The sequence below is a fragment of the Schistocerca cancellata genome, chromosome 7, assembly GCF_023864275.1.
Source record: "Schistocerca cancellata isolate TAMUIC-IGC-003103 chromosome 7, iqSchCanc2.1, whole genome shotgun sequence".
Lineage (NCBI taxonomy): Eukaryota > Metazoa > Arthropoda > Insecta > Orthoptera > Acrididae > Schistocerca > Schistocerca cancellata.
In genome coordinates this window covers 581,718,706-581,735,253 of record NC_064632.1, presented here as the reverse complement: position 1 = coordinate 581,735,253, position 16,548 = coordinate 581,718,706, and the positions used below count along the sequence as shown (strand labels likewise).

Genomic DNA, 16,548 nt, shown 5'->3' with positions numbered 1-16,548 from the left:
ACCTCAGTATATCCGGCTACTGCCATCAAATCGGGAGCTGCGATTGTACCAGTTGAATGGTTGATTAATGGAAACAATGTTCACTGTCTTGACAACAGTTATTGGATAAATACACTAGCTGATGCAAAGTATCTAGACACCCCTAAGTAATGCTGAATTGACCGCTAGATGTCAGGAGCGTCAGACCCGCCAGTATAAAAGCGAGGCGGATAATATCGCAGCTAGTAAGCCACTACTGCTCTTACTACCCATCCCACTGTCGCAGAGGTTTTTTACCCACGGCAGGAGCCTTGGCACTTTTTCCCCCTCTGCTCTTCAAATTGCTACCCTCATTCGCGTTTCGTCCAGTATCTATCACCTGATCGACCGTCTTAATGCGTAGTCTTACCCAGACGCACGGATAACATCACAGCCCAGCATCCTGCGGTCCACTTACTAGATAACTAACACGTTGACGGAGGTGACAGTAGAACTTTTGGTCTGGTCACCATGTTGGTGCGGGCACGGAGGGGCCCCATCTCTTATTTAAAGTTGCGATGTCAGTGGAGAAGGAGTAACAGTAGAATGGGTGTGTCAGCAGGAGTCACTGAATCCTGTCGTGTTCCAGTTACTGAGTGTCACCTGAGTAACAGAGCCTCCAAGGAGGTTTCCACTCTCTTAAAGCTGCCCATGTCGGCTCTTTACTGATGTCAATGTGAAGTGGAAATGCGCACGAACGATCTCAGCTAAACCGAGCCTAGGCAGACGCCGTGTACTGATGGTCAGGGATCGTCGAACTTTGCGGAGCGGGGTTTTAAAAAGTCTTGACATCGTCGGGAGTGATTCCCAAGCAGCTATAAGTTGTCCAGCTAGCACAATGGCTGTACATAGGGAGGTAAAAAGAATCGGATGGAATGGTCAAGGAGCTCCTCATAAGGCACACATTTCTGTAGTCAGTGTTAACCAGCCCTTGAGGTGGTGTAAAGAGCGACTCCGCTGGACAGTGGATGATTGGAAATGATTCAGTTGGACTGACAAACTACACTATACCCTGTGGCAACCCGATGGAAGGGTTTGGGTTTGGCGAGCGCCCGGAGAATGGTACCTGCCGTGACGTGTAGTGCCAACAGTGAAGGACAGAGGTAGGAATGCTACGGTAAGGGAGTGTTTTTCTCGGTTAGGGCGTGGTCCCCTTATTGTGCTAGAGACAGTTACATTTGACAGCTACTGTGCACAGTAGGGGAATATTTCGCAGACACTGATTGCATCAGCATCCGATCAGGTGTCAAAGCAGCAACTGCCGGACAAAGCAGTCTTATGGACTGGCCCAAATGTCCAGCATCACTGCCTTTTCTGGTTTTGGCTCTTGAGGAAGAATGGGCTGCAATTCCTACACAGACGTTCAGACAGCTCACAGAGTGTCCAGAACAGGTTAAACCCGTCATAAAGGCAAAGGGTGCAGGCAACCCGTAATAATGTCCGCTATTAGTTGTCTGGATGCTCTTTCGACCACAGTATAAATGTAAAGTTCACGCGTAAATAAGTGAAGCATTCCATTACTGTTCCGTTTCACAAATGGCGTCAGATCATTGGAAGCAATAATAACCGTTAAATACCTACGAGTAACGAATCGGAGCGATGTAACGTGAAATGACCTCATGAAACTAATCCACGAAAGCAGTGGCTCACAAAAATGACCGAGTCTTCAGTACGCCTCATCGGGTTGTGTTCATAGAAGAGACAACGGAAGGTCCAATAGAGAACGGCTCCTTTCGCCACAGGGTAGTTTGGTCGCCACCAAAGCGTCACGGAGATGCTCGACAGACCGCAGCTGCAGGCGCTGCAAGAGAGGCTTTACGCACTGCACAGAGGCTTACTGCTCAAACTGCGAGATAGTACGCGGGGCAGCCCACTGCTTCTTCCCAGATACGTCTCGTGAAATGTCCACGACGAGAAAATCAGAGATATTAGAACTCAATCAGAGTTTTACCGGTCGACTTTATTCCCTGGCCCCATACGCAAACTGAACAGGAAAAGGGGGAAAAAGATAGGAATACCAGAATACATTCCGCCACACTACAGAAGGTAGTTCGTCGAGTGTAGGTGTGGACGTGGGCGTAGATTCGCCTGTGACATCAACAACATGAGTGTAAAATCAATGTGCACGGTATCCATAAGCCAGAGACTGTGCTCTGGGGAGGAGGGAGGAGTACAGGTTGATCTCAACTAAGAGCTTTTTAACTTTAGAGACTATATGAACAATGTTTCCTGTACGGTAATATATACGCGGATTCCTTACGAGGATCTTTGTCCTCCGCTCCTGAACTTCCATATTTTCCTATTTGTCCAATCTTCTTCCTAAGGCCCCCTTCAATACGTTGCATCTATAACATTTTGCATCAATCTATGTGGTCTTCCACCTTTTCTTCGCTCAGGTGGAGTCCATTCCTAGATATTTTTTTTGCCCTCTACTATCATCCATTCCTTGGAGGCGGCCATACCTATTATTATTTTGCCATGTATGGCTTCGAGAATATTATTCTTTTTTCCTATAAATTCCCGTACTGCAACATTTCTGAGGGGTCCCAGTCTGGAGATGCAGCAAGTACTTCGTCAGAAGTCTGTCTCAAGTTACATAATTTGTTTTTCTCCTTTTCGGTTAGCTCCCATGTTTCAGCGCCATACGTGGTGACACACTCTACGATTGACTTTTACAGCAAGACAAAAATGGTTCAAATGGCTCTGAGCACTATGGGACTTAACATCTGAGGTCATCAGTCCCCTAGAACTTAGAACTACTTAAACCTAACTAACCTAAGGACATCACACACATCCATGCCTGAGGCAGGATTCGAACCTGCGGCCGTAGCGATCGCGCGGTTCCAGACTGAAGCGCCTAGAACTGCTCGGCCACACCGGCCGGCTTACAGCAAGACCTTCGTTCTGTTTGTAATTTTGTTACTGTATAGCAAGGAGTTAAGCTGCCCAATTACTCTTCTTGCTCAGTTTTATTTGCAGTGTCTTGTGTGCTGCTACAGTTCGCTGTAAAAGTGGCGCCCAAGTACTTAAACGTACAGAAATTTTTTATTTTACAGAAACCTACACCCAAGTTTTATCGGTCATCTTCACAAATTACCATTCACTTTACGTGCTAATTGTTAGGGCCCATTTCGTGCCGTTGACTGGACATACACTCCTGGAAATGGAAAAAAGAACACATTGACACCGGTGTGTCAGACCCACCATACTTGCTCCGGACACTGCGAGAGGGCTGTACAAGCAATGATCACACGCACGGCACAGCGGACACACCAGGAACCGCGGTGTTGGCCGTCGAATGGCGCTAGCTGCGCAGCATTTGTGCACCGCCGCCGTCAGTGTCAGCCAGTTTGCCGTGGCATACGGAGCTCCATCGCAGTCTTTAACACTGGTAGCATGCCGCGACAGCGTGGACGTGAACCGTATGTGCAGTTGACGGACTTTGAGCGAGGGCGTATAGTGGGCATGCGGGAGGCCGGGTGGACGTACCGCCGAATTGCTCAACACGTGGGGCGTGAGGTCTCCACAGTACATCGATGTTGTCGCCAGTGGTCGGCGGAAGGTGCACGTGCCCGTCGACCTGGGACCGGACCGCAGCGACGCACGGATGCACGCCAAGACCGTAGGATCCTACGCAGTGCCGTAGGGGACCGCACTGCCACTTCCCAGCAAATTAGGGACACTGTTGCTCCTGGGGTATCGGCGAGGACCATTCGCAACCGTCTCCATGAAGCTGGGCTACGGTCCCGCACACCGTTAGGCCGTCTTCCGCTCACGCCCCAACATCGTGCAGCCCGCCTCCAGTGGTGTCGCGACAGGCGTGAATGGAGGGACGAATGGAGACGTGTCGTCTTCAGCGATGAGAGTCGCTTCTGCCTTGGTGCCAATGATGGTCGTATGCGTGTTTGGCGCCGTGCAGGTGAGCGCCACAATCAGGACTGCATACGACTTAGGCACACAGGGCCAACACCCGGCATCATGGTGTGGGGAGCGATCTCCTACACTGGCCGTACACCACTGGTGATCGTCGAGGGGACACTGAATAGTGCACGGTACATCCAAACCGTCATCGAACCCATCGTTCTACCATTCCTAGACCGGCAAGGGAACTTGCTGTTCCAACAGGACAATGCACGTCCGCATGTATCCCGTGCCACCCAACGTGCTCTAGAAGGTGTAAGTCAACTACCCTGGCCAGCAAGATCTCCGGATCTGTCCCCCATTGAGCATGTTTGGGACTGGATGAAGCGTCGTCTCACGCGGTCTGCACGTCCAGCACGAACGCTGGTCCAACTGAGGCGCCAGGTGGAAATGGCATGGCAAGCCGTTCCACAGGACTACATCCAGCATCTCTACGATCGTCTCCATGGGAGAATAGCAGCCTGCATTGCTGCGAAAGGTGGATATACACTGTACTAGTGCCGACATTGTGCATGCTCTGTTGCCTGTGTATGTGCCTGTGGTTCTGTCAGTGTGATCATGTGATGTATCTGACCCCAGGAATGTGTCAATAAAGTTTCCCCTTCCTGGGACAATGAATTCACGGTGTTCTTATTTCAATTTCCAGGAGTGTATAATTGGAGTCATCTTTACTTTCACTATCAGGATCTGGCCATGGCAAACGGGTAAAGCATACAGTGTTTCTTGTTGCACAGGGATTCCCATTGCACGAGTTTCTCGGTTTTTGCAAAACTTCTATTTATAGTTTAAACAGAGTCATTCCTAATGAACACCCTTGCATTAGACAGTACTTATTTACGAACAATTTTTGGTAATTTTTTAACTTCTTCAATCACACTGTTCCAGCCTCCTGGACATACTTTTTATCGATAGTAAAATTTTTTAATGCTATCTACGACGTAGTGGGACTCTAATGTATGCCTCCTGCAGATTAACAAATGTCAAGTGAGCCGTCATTCCCCTTTCCAGCCTCTTTTTAATGAAGTGTGTAACAGAATACGCCATCTGTACATGTGTGTCCCATTCCAAATAGATTTTTTCCCCCAGACTCCGTTGTTCTAGCTTCTGGTTTTTACTTCATTACTTTACCATGTAATCGGACTACTGTACAAATAAAACTAATTACAATGTGCACATTCGCGTCAGATTCCTTTAAATATTGATGAAATAATTCCTTTTTTCCATTCATTTGTCGGTTCCTCACCATTTAACCATATATTAAATATTTCTGCCAGATATTAAAAGTTAGTAACTAATTGTAGTATTTTACTTAATTTTACAGATTTCTGGTCTGCGCCGGAACTACAGCATCCTCCCTCCTATGAGTACACAGTACCTTATTCACCGCACCTGGAGTAACCACGGAATGATGTGGACTTTCACATGGAAACAGGGGACTACACAGCACATCGCTCGGCGCACTACTTCGCAGCTGCTTCATGAGAGGTGTCTGGATTGCGATATCACTAAGCTTTAAGCGAAAGAAATTATGAGCTGTGTGTGTGGTAGATAACAGGTTACGTACGATTAACGTCATTCGGGAGTCTCTTCCAAACTTGTCTTCGATCACTGTTCACAGACCTCCGTAGCCGCGGGCAGTCGTGCCGAAGTTCTCTGCCGCCCATGCCCGAGGCTCGCCTGTCACCAGCTTTAAACGAAAGGCAAACACGAAGAGAGTCGCTCTGTCCCAAGCAGCACGGCCGTCCAGGAGTCGAGACGGAGCTGCCGAGACCTTGGTGAAGTTCCCCCCTTTGCGCTTGTTGACCCTGGTGGCTCCTTGGGTCAGGCCATCGCGTGTCTGTGGCTTGTTTCGCTCCTTTGCCGGTTCTTTTGTACCACTGTTATTTTGTAGTCACATTTGTAAACGATTCTTTCGAGTTGGACTGTACTTTTCCAGAAGTTACGCAAAGTCTCACATCAGAACAGAGTGGAATTTGGTCTACTGCAGATCACCACCTCGAAGAGCCAGCTTTCCAAAAAAAAAAAAAAAAAAATGATGTAGATTATCCAGCCTGGAAAACTTCCTCGAAACTGTTGGAAGTTTTGTTAAGAAGCTTGACTCTTCGTAAGTGCGATTCATGTGACGGGTTTGTTCACACTTTCAAACAAATGAAACGTGTATCAGATGTTGTGCATGACATTTCTTGCAGCAACGTCTGTTTGCGGGTAAACAGTGTTAAGATTTACTTCTTTATTGTAATGTTACCAGTAAGTATTTTTTACTTGTGCAGTGAAGGTTCGTACAGAGTTTGGTTGCACCGGAAAGTATATAAAAGTCAATATTTCGTGCCACAGATAAGGCAATTTTAAAAACGTCGAAAATTTGCTGCCACATTTTTTTCGGGTATAATGTAATTAAATTACAATCTAAAGCTAAGGAACCATATTGCGAATGAGCAGATGGAAATAGTGTTCTGTTTAAGTGTATTTATTATTTGATGCATGAAAGTTCCGAATTTGCTTATAAAGGTTATTCTTTATCTGCCTCATACAGCAGAAGCCAATGTGGAAAGTTATTAAATGTTATTTTTATATTCATGGCAAAAACTCCGTAGCTTCTTATGTAACCGTTAATACTGATTGTCTGTAAGATTAAATGCGAAGATCTGTCTCCATCCTTGTTCTCTAAGGAAAAATTTAAACGCAAGCAACACAAAATCGTGCAATAAACTTTGTTTGAATGTATTGAGCCCTTCTGAGCAGGAAGAAAACTAAGGCCAGATACTGTGGAATCGGTATCCAATTTTTTTCTTATTTAACATCGAAACTTACGATTGATAGTTATCTGCAAAAAATGTCATTAGCATCAATTCGAGTTTTAGATTACTACTTTTATCGACACAATTTTAAAATTTTTATGCAAAATGCCTAAATGTGTAGTTTTATTCAGTCTGAAACTACGTTTAGCTGAAGTTTGCATAAAAATCTAACAAAAGGAGAACCACTGACATGAGATCCTAGCACAGAAATCTTCAAGTGGTGCACGAGTTGAAAGCTGGGATTTACGTTGCTTGTCAGATCCAGAACTCGGCGAATGACAAAATTTTGGGGCAACAAAATGTTAATATTACTTGATTCACCGGGGAAATGCAATCAGTCTACAGATGAGATTGCTTGCAAATCACTCATGCGACCCATTCTATAATAATGGTGAAGTGTGTGGGACCCCGTATGAAACATTAACAGGGACACTGAACTCTGCTGAGGAGGACAGCACGAATGGTCACAGGCTTCTTTGACCGATGGGAGAGTGTTACAGTTAATGACGATACTGAACTAGCGCACTCAGACTCAAACTATCCCGAAAAAGTCTACTTATGAATTTTCAAGAACCAACTCTAAATATGGCTTACAAGCCTCCATGTATGTCTCCCGTAGGGATTGTAAGGACAAGAAAAATTGCAGCAGGCATGGAGACATTTACACAAACATTCTTGCCACGCTCCCTACGTGAGTGGGACTCTAAAAACCCTCAAACTGGTGCTGCTCCTTGGAGTGGTTTGTAAAGCGTAGATGTAGAGGCAACGGAGGGAGGCCAGCGTAGCGCAGTGATTAAACGTTTAAAGTTTACTACAGCTCGAGACGAGATTAATGCAGGGAAGCTAGATGTTGTCTAGCAACTAAGAGCCGTTTATTGCTGAATTAACGATTTTTAAAGGTGGTCATAATTAGGATTGCGGATGTCGCACAATGCGAAGCTCGTCTTTGTGTTTGTGGATCTCTTCCTGTACAGGTGTGCACTGCCTGGAGCTGTTTCATCCAAATTTGGTACACACATGATTTACTAATTGGGGAAAAATGCCCGTGGGCTAACATAGAATTTGATCCCGTATGGATGTCGTGGAAGTGTGAAACAGATGACGTGTGAAAAATATTGGACCTGCGATATTTGTGTTGGGGCTACAGTTATCGTGGTCGTTAGTCTTGTGATTACAGTCACAATGGCATTCAACTCCAAGTCACTTTATCTTATTGAGCAGGGTTTATGTAAGTATGATGAAATAGTGTGATTGAGATATTTCGACACACTTTTAGTTGCACCGTACGGTAACCTCTTACAGGCGACACTACAGGACCTGCGAGCTTTTCAGCTAAAATACGTCGTCCTTGCTGACGGCAGCTACGTGTTCATCTTCAAGGTGTTTATTTGATTATGACACATACTTTCAACGCTGATCATGTGTCAGTCTGTACTCTGGTCCGTAATCATTTCGTCGAATGCTATAAAACTAAACATGCTGTGGCAATATCCCAGTAGGCTGTGGGAATCTAAGAATCATTGTTTGCATGACGCCGTACACCTTGAGGAATACGGACAGGAAACTACACAATGCACTGCAGACGTGCGGGTCCACTAATATAGCCACTCCTGACGTTAAGGTCTGTAGCACCGCAGTCTGTTTACAAGTCGATGGTTTCAGTGGATCAGTCCCAGTGATACGGCATTGCGCCCGATAACGGCGTATCCGTAAATGGGCGACCAAATGGAAACAATAGGAAAGAGAGACGGCAGTGCTAGGTACAGTCACTTATCTAATTCATTGCAGATGTACCTGTTTCTGGAATTTTAAGAGGAGAGGTGAGTAACAGGAGAAAGATTGGAACAGAAGGTGTATAGTTGCGGTCGTTTAGTGAAAACTGCACAGTGATCAGAGTTATGGACCACAAGATATTTCAGTTTTATCTGTGATAATGATGGAAACTGAAGAAATGAATCAAAATTTTTACCATGCCCGAGACTTGAACCCAGGTCTCCTTGCTTACTAGGGACACCACCATAGCATTGAAGGTAACGTAGCTGCATGGCCTACCCTAGTCCAGTGCCGCCACCCCCCCCCCCCCCTCCCCCCAATAACAAACTTCAATTTACATATTTAGCTGAGGATGTGAATTGAAGTTTGTTATGGGGGGTTGAGGGGGACATTGGACTAAGTCAGGCCATGCAGCTATTTATCTTCAATGCTGTGGTGGTGTAATGGCTAGCATACCTGCCTAGTAAGCAAGGAGACATGGGTTGAAGTCTCGGCCATGCCACAAATTTGCCTCAATTTCCATCATCATCATCATCATCATCATCATCATCATCATCATCATCAATAAAGATGTGACTCAAATGTCTCAAGGAAAATTTGATTATATCAGATTTATAAATCACCTGCGCCTGCCGGTCGCGGTGGTCTAGCGGTTCTGGCGCTGCAGTCCGGAACCGTGGGACTGCTACGGTCGCAGGTTCGAATCCTGCCTCGGGCATGGGTGTGTGTGATGTCCTTAGGTTAGTTAGGTTTAAGTAGTTCTAAGTTCTAGGGGACTTATGACCTAAGATGTTGAGTCCCATAGTGCTCAGAGCCATTTGAACCATTTGAACCTGCGCCTGAGGCACAGGCAGGATTTCCCTATTATATCCAATGCTGGGGTACTATTCCCATACTGGAGAGCCTCGACAATAATATGATTGCAATTCTAATTCAGACTGAAATCAGCATTCGTGGCAGTGCACGGAGGTTGACGGCAGACATTTTTAATAGCTGTTGGAGATGATTATGACACTTTGATCATATTCCATTTGGAGATCTCTAACGCCTGCATTAACATGAATGTTTAAGCAGCATCTTTAAAATCAAACTAATTAGTTGTCTGCACTGGAGTTATGTGGAATGCTTCCTAGCTTTAGCCGACTCAATGTCGTATAAATCTCTCAGGACACAGACATTGTACATTTCTTTGCTTCTTCATAATTGCAAAATTGTCGCATCTCGCTGAAAACTTGCGAGTTATATCTTTAAACAATCCTAGGCTTATCAGAAGCGTAATAAAAACTAAACGGAGAAGATCTTGGCGCAAGGCATCCTGAGCTCTGCATTGGTACAAGATTACGCGCCACTCAGTAACGAATGTTTGAAACGATTTCTGCATGATAGGGTACTCTGAAGAAGTCTAGGGTCATACAACAGTACTCAAACCGCAATAGCACTGAGGACTCAATTCGTGAAAAAAATTGTGTTTAGAATGCTTGGTATTTCCACTCTTCATATGTTCTGTGCGAATTGTTATTAGTCTCATTTTATATCCATATGTTGAGGCACTGCCACTGCCCATACAATGTCAACAGTCTGTCCATACCAACCACGTTGATACGGACACTGGTGAAAGCTCTTTGATTGGTGATAGACATGTAATTAGACACACTTCCGAAGTTTTTTGCCGATAGTAATGTTATCTTCCCGCACACAAATGCTTTCGAACACACAAACAGAAACAAACTTATACTTGCTCAACGTAATAGAGAATTATCAGCGTTGCAAACAAAGTGAAATCGGGAACGAGCAGCGTGGAGCACCACACAACGTTGTACCACCTGAGTAGGTAAGATTAGACTCGACGGAGGACACCTGCCAGCCGCCTGCATCTACCCACAACCATGAGTGGACAAGCAGGATCCTTCCCACGGGGTATCTTACCCGGTCTAGGATTAGCCGTTTAAAATGGGTAGTGGGGGTCTGTCGTCGTTGATGAGACAACGGTCTTTTTACAGGAATAGTATGAGGTATGCCTGTCAGTACTTGCTTGCTGTGGTGCCTGTTTTTAGCAAGGCGACCGTAAATCCTTACACTTTGGGCCTATAAATTCTGCTGGTCCACAATTTTTGCTGTTTATTTTTACAGAAACTATCAGTGATTTACAGATTTGAATGCGCTGAAAACGAATATCAGAATTGCAACTGTGTCCTAGCTAACAAGGGAACCTCCCCATCGCACCCCCCTCAGATTTAGTTATAAGTTGGCACAGTGGATAGGCCTTGAAAAACTGAACACACATCAATCGAGAAAACAGGAAGAAGTTGTGTGGAACTATGAAAAAATGAGCAAAATATCTAAACTGAGTAGTCCATGTGGAAGATAAGCAACATCAAGGATAACAAACACAGGAGCGTCATGGTCCCGTGGTTAGTGTGAGTAGCTGCGGAACGAGAGGTCCTTGGTTCAAGTCTTCCCTCGAGTGAAAAGTTTAATTCTTTATTTTCAGTTTATGTGACAAACTATTATGTTTTCATCAGTGTTTTGGGAGTGATTATCACATCCACAAGAAAACCTAAATCGGGCAAGGTAGAAGAATCTTTTTACCCATTCGCCAAGTGTACAAGTTGGGTGGATCGACAACAAATTCCTGTCATGTGACACACATGCAGTCACCAGTGTCGTATAGAATATGTCAGACGTGTTTTTCTGTGGAGGAATCGGTTGACCTATGACCTTGCGATCAAATGTTTTCGGTTCCCATTGGAGAGGAAAGTCCTTTCGTCTACTAATCGCACGGTTTTGCGGTGCGGTCGTAAAACACAGACATTAAACTTATTACAGTGAACAGTGACGTCAATGAACGAAAGTAAAGAAATAAAATTTTTCACTCGAGGGAAGACTTGAACCAAGGACCTTTCGCTCCGTAGCTGCTCACGCTAACAACGAGACCATGGCGCTACTGTGCCTACGTTCTACTTGACATTATCTATGTTGCACATGAACTACTCTGTTTGTATATTTTGCTTATTTTTTCATAGTTCCACACAACTTCTTCCTTTTTTTCTCGATTGATGTGTGTTCGGTTTTTCAAGGCCTATCCACTGTGTCAACTTGTAACTAAATCTGACGGGGTTGCGATGGGGAGGTTCCCTTGTAAGGTGTTTGAGTGGGACATTTTAACAGCTACTTGCGGAGGCACTGTGACAAGGGCTCCTCTGTCCTGAGCGAGGTGGATGTTTCCAGTACAATTGGGCACTACTGGTTTACACCACGACTCGTGCGCGCATCATCCAGTCACGTGAGCGTTGTCGAATGAAGAAAGCAGACGCGCCATCTGTCACGACTGCCAGCTCTTATACTGTGTCAGTTCGTTTGTTACCGCAACGAGTGTCGTGGCGGTTGGCAGGTACGTATGTGAGGTGAAGTATCAAAATTCAAGAATTGTGTCCTTGTGCACATGTACGCTTTCACAAAAATATCCACCCCCCCCCCCCCCCCTCCCTGCAGTAACAAACCTGATAACTTTTGTTACATTTGTGCAGATGTCATTTGTGGTTCAAGAAGGCGATCATTTCTAAAGCAGTAAAACAAGCCTATGCCTTTTATGTCGGGTATAGAGTTGGAGACAAAAATAAATCGTGGGTTCTGCACGTGTCGCACATCGCGTTCGTCTACACTGGGTGCTTGAATGCACGGTGAAAACTTCTCCATGTAGTGTGCCATTTAACATGAATTCACAAATCATGCATCAGATCTCTGTTTCTGTATGGTACCTCCCTTGAGGAAAGAAAATACCAAGAGAGAGAGACGACTATTCAATACCCCGACATCTGTTGCTCACGGTTGAAGGACTGACAGTTCCTGTTCCCCCACACGAACCACTATCAAGCACTGATAGTAGCGATGACACACACACACACACACACACACACACACACACACACACACACACACACACACACAGAGAGACAGAGAGAGAGAGAGAGAGAGAGAGATCGTACATTTAAATCAACGTCGTCACCTGGGGATCAACACAAGATCACACAGTGTGAAATCAGTGGTCTGGTTAGAGATTTAGATCTTCCAAGGAGTAAAGCTGAACTCTTGGGCTCGCCACTGCAGCAGTTGAATGTCCTCGCTGACAAAAATGCGCGCGCGTGTCCGTGTGCGTTTCAGGAGCGTAAGAAAAATCTTTAATGTCGTTTCTGGACTGAAGGTAACATATTCTGCAGTGACAATCATGGCTTGTTGCAAGACCTGAGCATTACATACAAACCAGACGAGCCTGAAGGCAATACTGTGGTAATGAAAGGCCAGTCATCCCTATCGCATATGCTACCTTAGGTATAGCAAGCTGTATCATGTTGAAATCTGCTGTAAACTATTAACTGGAGTTATGTGAAGATTTCTAAGTCACTGCGATGCTGTTGGGTTTGCAAGGGGGTTACACTAAGCACTGGTACTACTTGTGTGAGTGGGGCATTCGCAAGAGAGGAAAACACTACAGAGGGAATGGCCTCTACGAACGGATCTCGTGCCTGGGCCAAAAAAAAATACTTCTCAAGAATGTCTAGTGGATCCGAACAAAATTGTTCTCCCACCACTGCAAAATAAGTTGGGACTCATGACAGCATTTGTTCAGTCTCTGCACAAGAATGAAGCAGCATTTCAGTATTTCTGTAAGAAGTTTACTCAACTCAGCACAGTAAAAATCACAAAAGGAATATTCATTGCTCTAAAGAGTCCGTTTTAACCCATCAGCTGCACATGTGGCATTGTTTTCGTAACATAACATAGTTCTCCGGAAACAAGAGAACCGAAAATTAGAGGGACCCTATGGACGAACTCCATCTTGGTAAGGTCGCTGGCTGCAGCAAGACCCTGAAGATGCACTTTTTACTCGCGCCTCGATGCGTTACAAGGGAACTCTGGTACATTCAGCGATAAGCGCGGCCAGCGCTTCCACCAGATCTCTCTCATGGAACACAGAGACGCTCCAGAAACCATCCACAAGAGGAAGGCAAAGAAACGGCGCAAATGAACTAGGTAAATGCAATTAATGTGTACGTCCTATTTATTGCGGTAGCAATATACGTAAAACATAAAATTCCAACTTATTTGTAGACTGCGATAGCAGACAGTTTTAATCGTGATATACGTGTTCATCACATCGAAGTCTACAAAGACCGTCTAATTTGGTTTCTGGAAAATATTCGCTATGGAGCAGTGATTTTTCGTCCGCCAGTGGGATCAACATTTAGAGCCACGGGCAGTCGCAACATTGGCTGCATTTTTAGTTCACAGATCCATTTATTTTGAGTCGGTATCAGGACATCAAACGCTGTGGGATACTGAGGATATTCCGATGAACTATTAATGCCCAAAGCACTGTATTGTCTGCCGTATATCTCGAGCAGTATGACAGAAGACGTTGCCCGTTTTGTTTGTATGAGAGATGATTCTGCTGTTTGGTTTGTGGAGAGCTCAACTGCGCGGTCATTAGCGCCCGTACAGAGTCCTAATTCTTACACAGTCCAAATTTTTTTTCACAGGTCAATCTAGCCACTGTCACGAATGATGATGAAATTATGAAGACAACACAAATACCCAGTCCCCAGGGAGAGAAAATCCCCAACCCGACCGAGTATCGAACCCGGGACCTCGTGATCCAGAGGCAGCAACGCTAACCACTAGACCACGAGCCGCGGACGTATGAGATATTATGTGACATCTAACAACAGATTGGAACCGCCTAAGACGATGATAGACGCACGCATGAAACAAAGAACTATGGGGACTGTAAGAATTGCATCGCAAATTGTTGAAACCAAATGAGTAAAAATTTTATGAGTACATCGTATCGCTTGGTGTTGAAATGAAACACTTCATGTTCCTACCAATGGTAGAAAAGGTGGTGAATTTTACGCTGTTTGTTGTTGAAACCAAATAAGTCACTGACTTACTTATTTTCAACAGATGCTGCACGTTCCCGCGCACTGTTTGTTTTCCTCCAATACTACACATTGTTGATGAAATTATCAACGTCCTTTGTTGCAGCACTAATTCCTTGCTAATGTTCATTGAGCAGAAGTTGGTTGTCTTACAATGGCTCCAAAAAGGAAGAATAGTAGTGCAGATTATGATAGAAATAAGGTAAAGACAGCTCATACCGAAGGACTGCCTTATCGAAAATGCAGTGGAGATTATGTTTCCGAGAAAGCAGTTAGGGAATCTTATTTACCAGCAATACTATTTACCAGCAATACCAATCTGATGTTATTAATTTCCTTTCAGCTGCAGAATGAAATGGTATGATTCCATTGACGTAATTCAAATTAATATTTTGGCAAGATTTCTTGATGTTCCTACCAAAGATGCCCAGGACGTACATCTGCGGCGCCTTATTGAAGCAAAAGAAGTAAAGAAGAGGAGTCCTCGGAAATCTGATCCAGAATGTTGTGGAAATTGCAGGGATGCAACGTTTCTTTACCATATAGGCCCTAATGCTTGGAAGAGAAAGGAAACGCGTCCAAGAAAGCTTTCCTGAATATACATGCGGTGGCGAATTCGCTCGTGTTTCGTATCTGTATATCGGTGGATTAGTAAGACATGTCTTTTTCTTAAGTGAAAAGTATGAGTCCATCATTCTAGGATTGATGGACAGCATTCCAGTGGCCTACAAAACATACCAAGTACCTATTTCCAAAATGACGATGGAAGATGTGAAGAAAGTCATTGGTGCCTGCTGCAAAGAGATCATTCTATGAATAAGTGCTATCGTGGCCAGAGATTGACTAAAATTGTAACTAATGTACAATTAATCGTTATTGCTGTTGAAATAATTCAGTTTGTGCTATTTTATCAGACCGTGTTAATGTGTTATGAAGTGTTCATACAATTAAATCATAAAAAAGCAAAAAATGTTTGTAAATTGTTGAAACTAAGTTAGTCAAAAAACGTTGAAATCATTAAATACAGACATGATGTACTCTTAGTTAATTATTTCTCTCTCAATAAAAGCAGAATGACATCACTTTCAGTTCTGAAAAATTTCCTTAGTGTAGCAGTAATATAGATGGCAATATTCAGTCTTCTGTTTTTCCTGAAAAGTGTAAAAATTGACTTATTTGGTTTCAAAAATTCACGATTGAATTTCTGATAAACTGGAACGAAGTTAGAAGAGCCAATAACTGCCTTAACCACTGGCAAAGAAACACGTTGCTTCTGACCAGTGACACAAAACGGTCTAATCTTCGTGTTTGAGAAGGTTGATGTAACCTTGTGCTCACTGGCACAGATTGCACTAACGACAGTGTGTCAGAGCAGGAACGAGGATACCAATTGCTGCATACAGAAGTAGCTACTTGAGTGACTTATCACTAACCTGTCTAATCTGTCTTTTAGTTGTCCGGATCTGTCCGCCAGCCAACCAATTTTTGCCAGCTTATTCGCTGTTGCGATTCGTGGAGATGCATCGCATGATGGTGAGCGAAGGATATCTGCGGACAGCCAGATTTACAGTGCCGAGGTTTGTGCATCTTCGGCTTCGTATAGGAGTAAGAGATACACGACTTTTATGTACTGTTCGATACATTGTAACTTATAATGTTGTATATTTACGATTGTGTTTATTTCTTCCACATTATTCCTTATGTAACACTAGTTGGAGTTATTTAATGTAGTGTAAATAACAGAGCTCATTAAGTTTTCATTTGCCTGATTACTGAACTATAAAATTTGCAATGTTGTGTTGAGACAAATCAATTTAAAATCCAGGAAGATAATTCACTCATGTAAGGTAGTTTTGTGTAAAATTCACTAATATCCTTAGCGATTTCTGGATGTCGCTAAGGTGTCGTAGTGAATTATTCCAAATGTAAGCAGGTTAGTAAATGATCTTTAACATGGTATGTAAAACAGTTGGAGGTATCAAGTAATATAGCTTCAGCAATGAAACGTCTGAATGATAGCATTCAAAATAGGAATTCGCATATTTCAAAATTAACTGTTCTAAATTACTATTTTACCATATTTCACTTGAAAAAAAGTAACG

At 44.0% G+C, this 16,548-nt stretch overlaps 2 protein-coding genes across 2 annotated transcripts in view; one reads left to right on the top strand and one right to left on the bottom strand.

Annotated features, from left to right (window-relative positions):
• Positions 1–14,739, top strand: part of LOC126092950 (uncharacterized) — a 79,642-nt gene extending 64,903 nt beyond the window's left edge. Inside the window, exons 3-4 of the transcript XR_007521374.1 lie at positions 5,261–5,424; positions 14,048–14,739. The gene's annotated coding sequence lies outside the window, so the exon portion shown is untranslated. The remainder of the gene's footprint in view (positions 1–5,260; positions 5,425–14,047) is intronic.
• Positions 1–16,548, bottom strand: part of LOC126092949 (medium-chain acyl-CoA ligase ACSF2, mitochondrial-like) — a 268,024-nt gene that overhangs the window by 167,895 nt on the left and 83,581 nt on the right. The gene's annotated exons all lie outside the window — the stretch shown is intronic.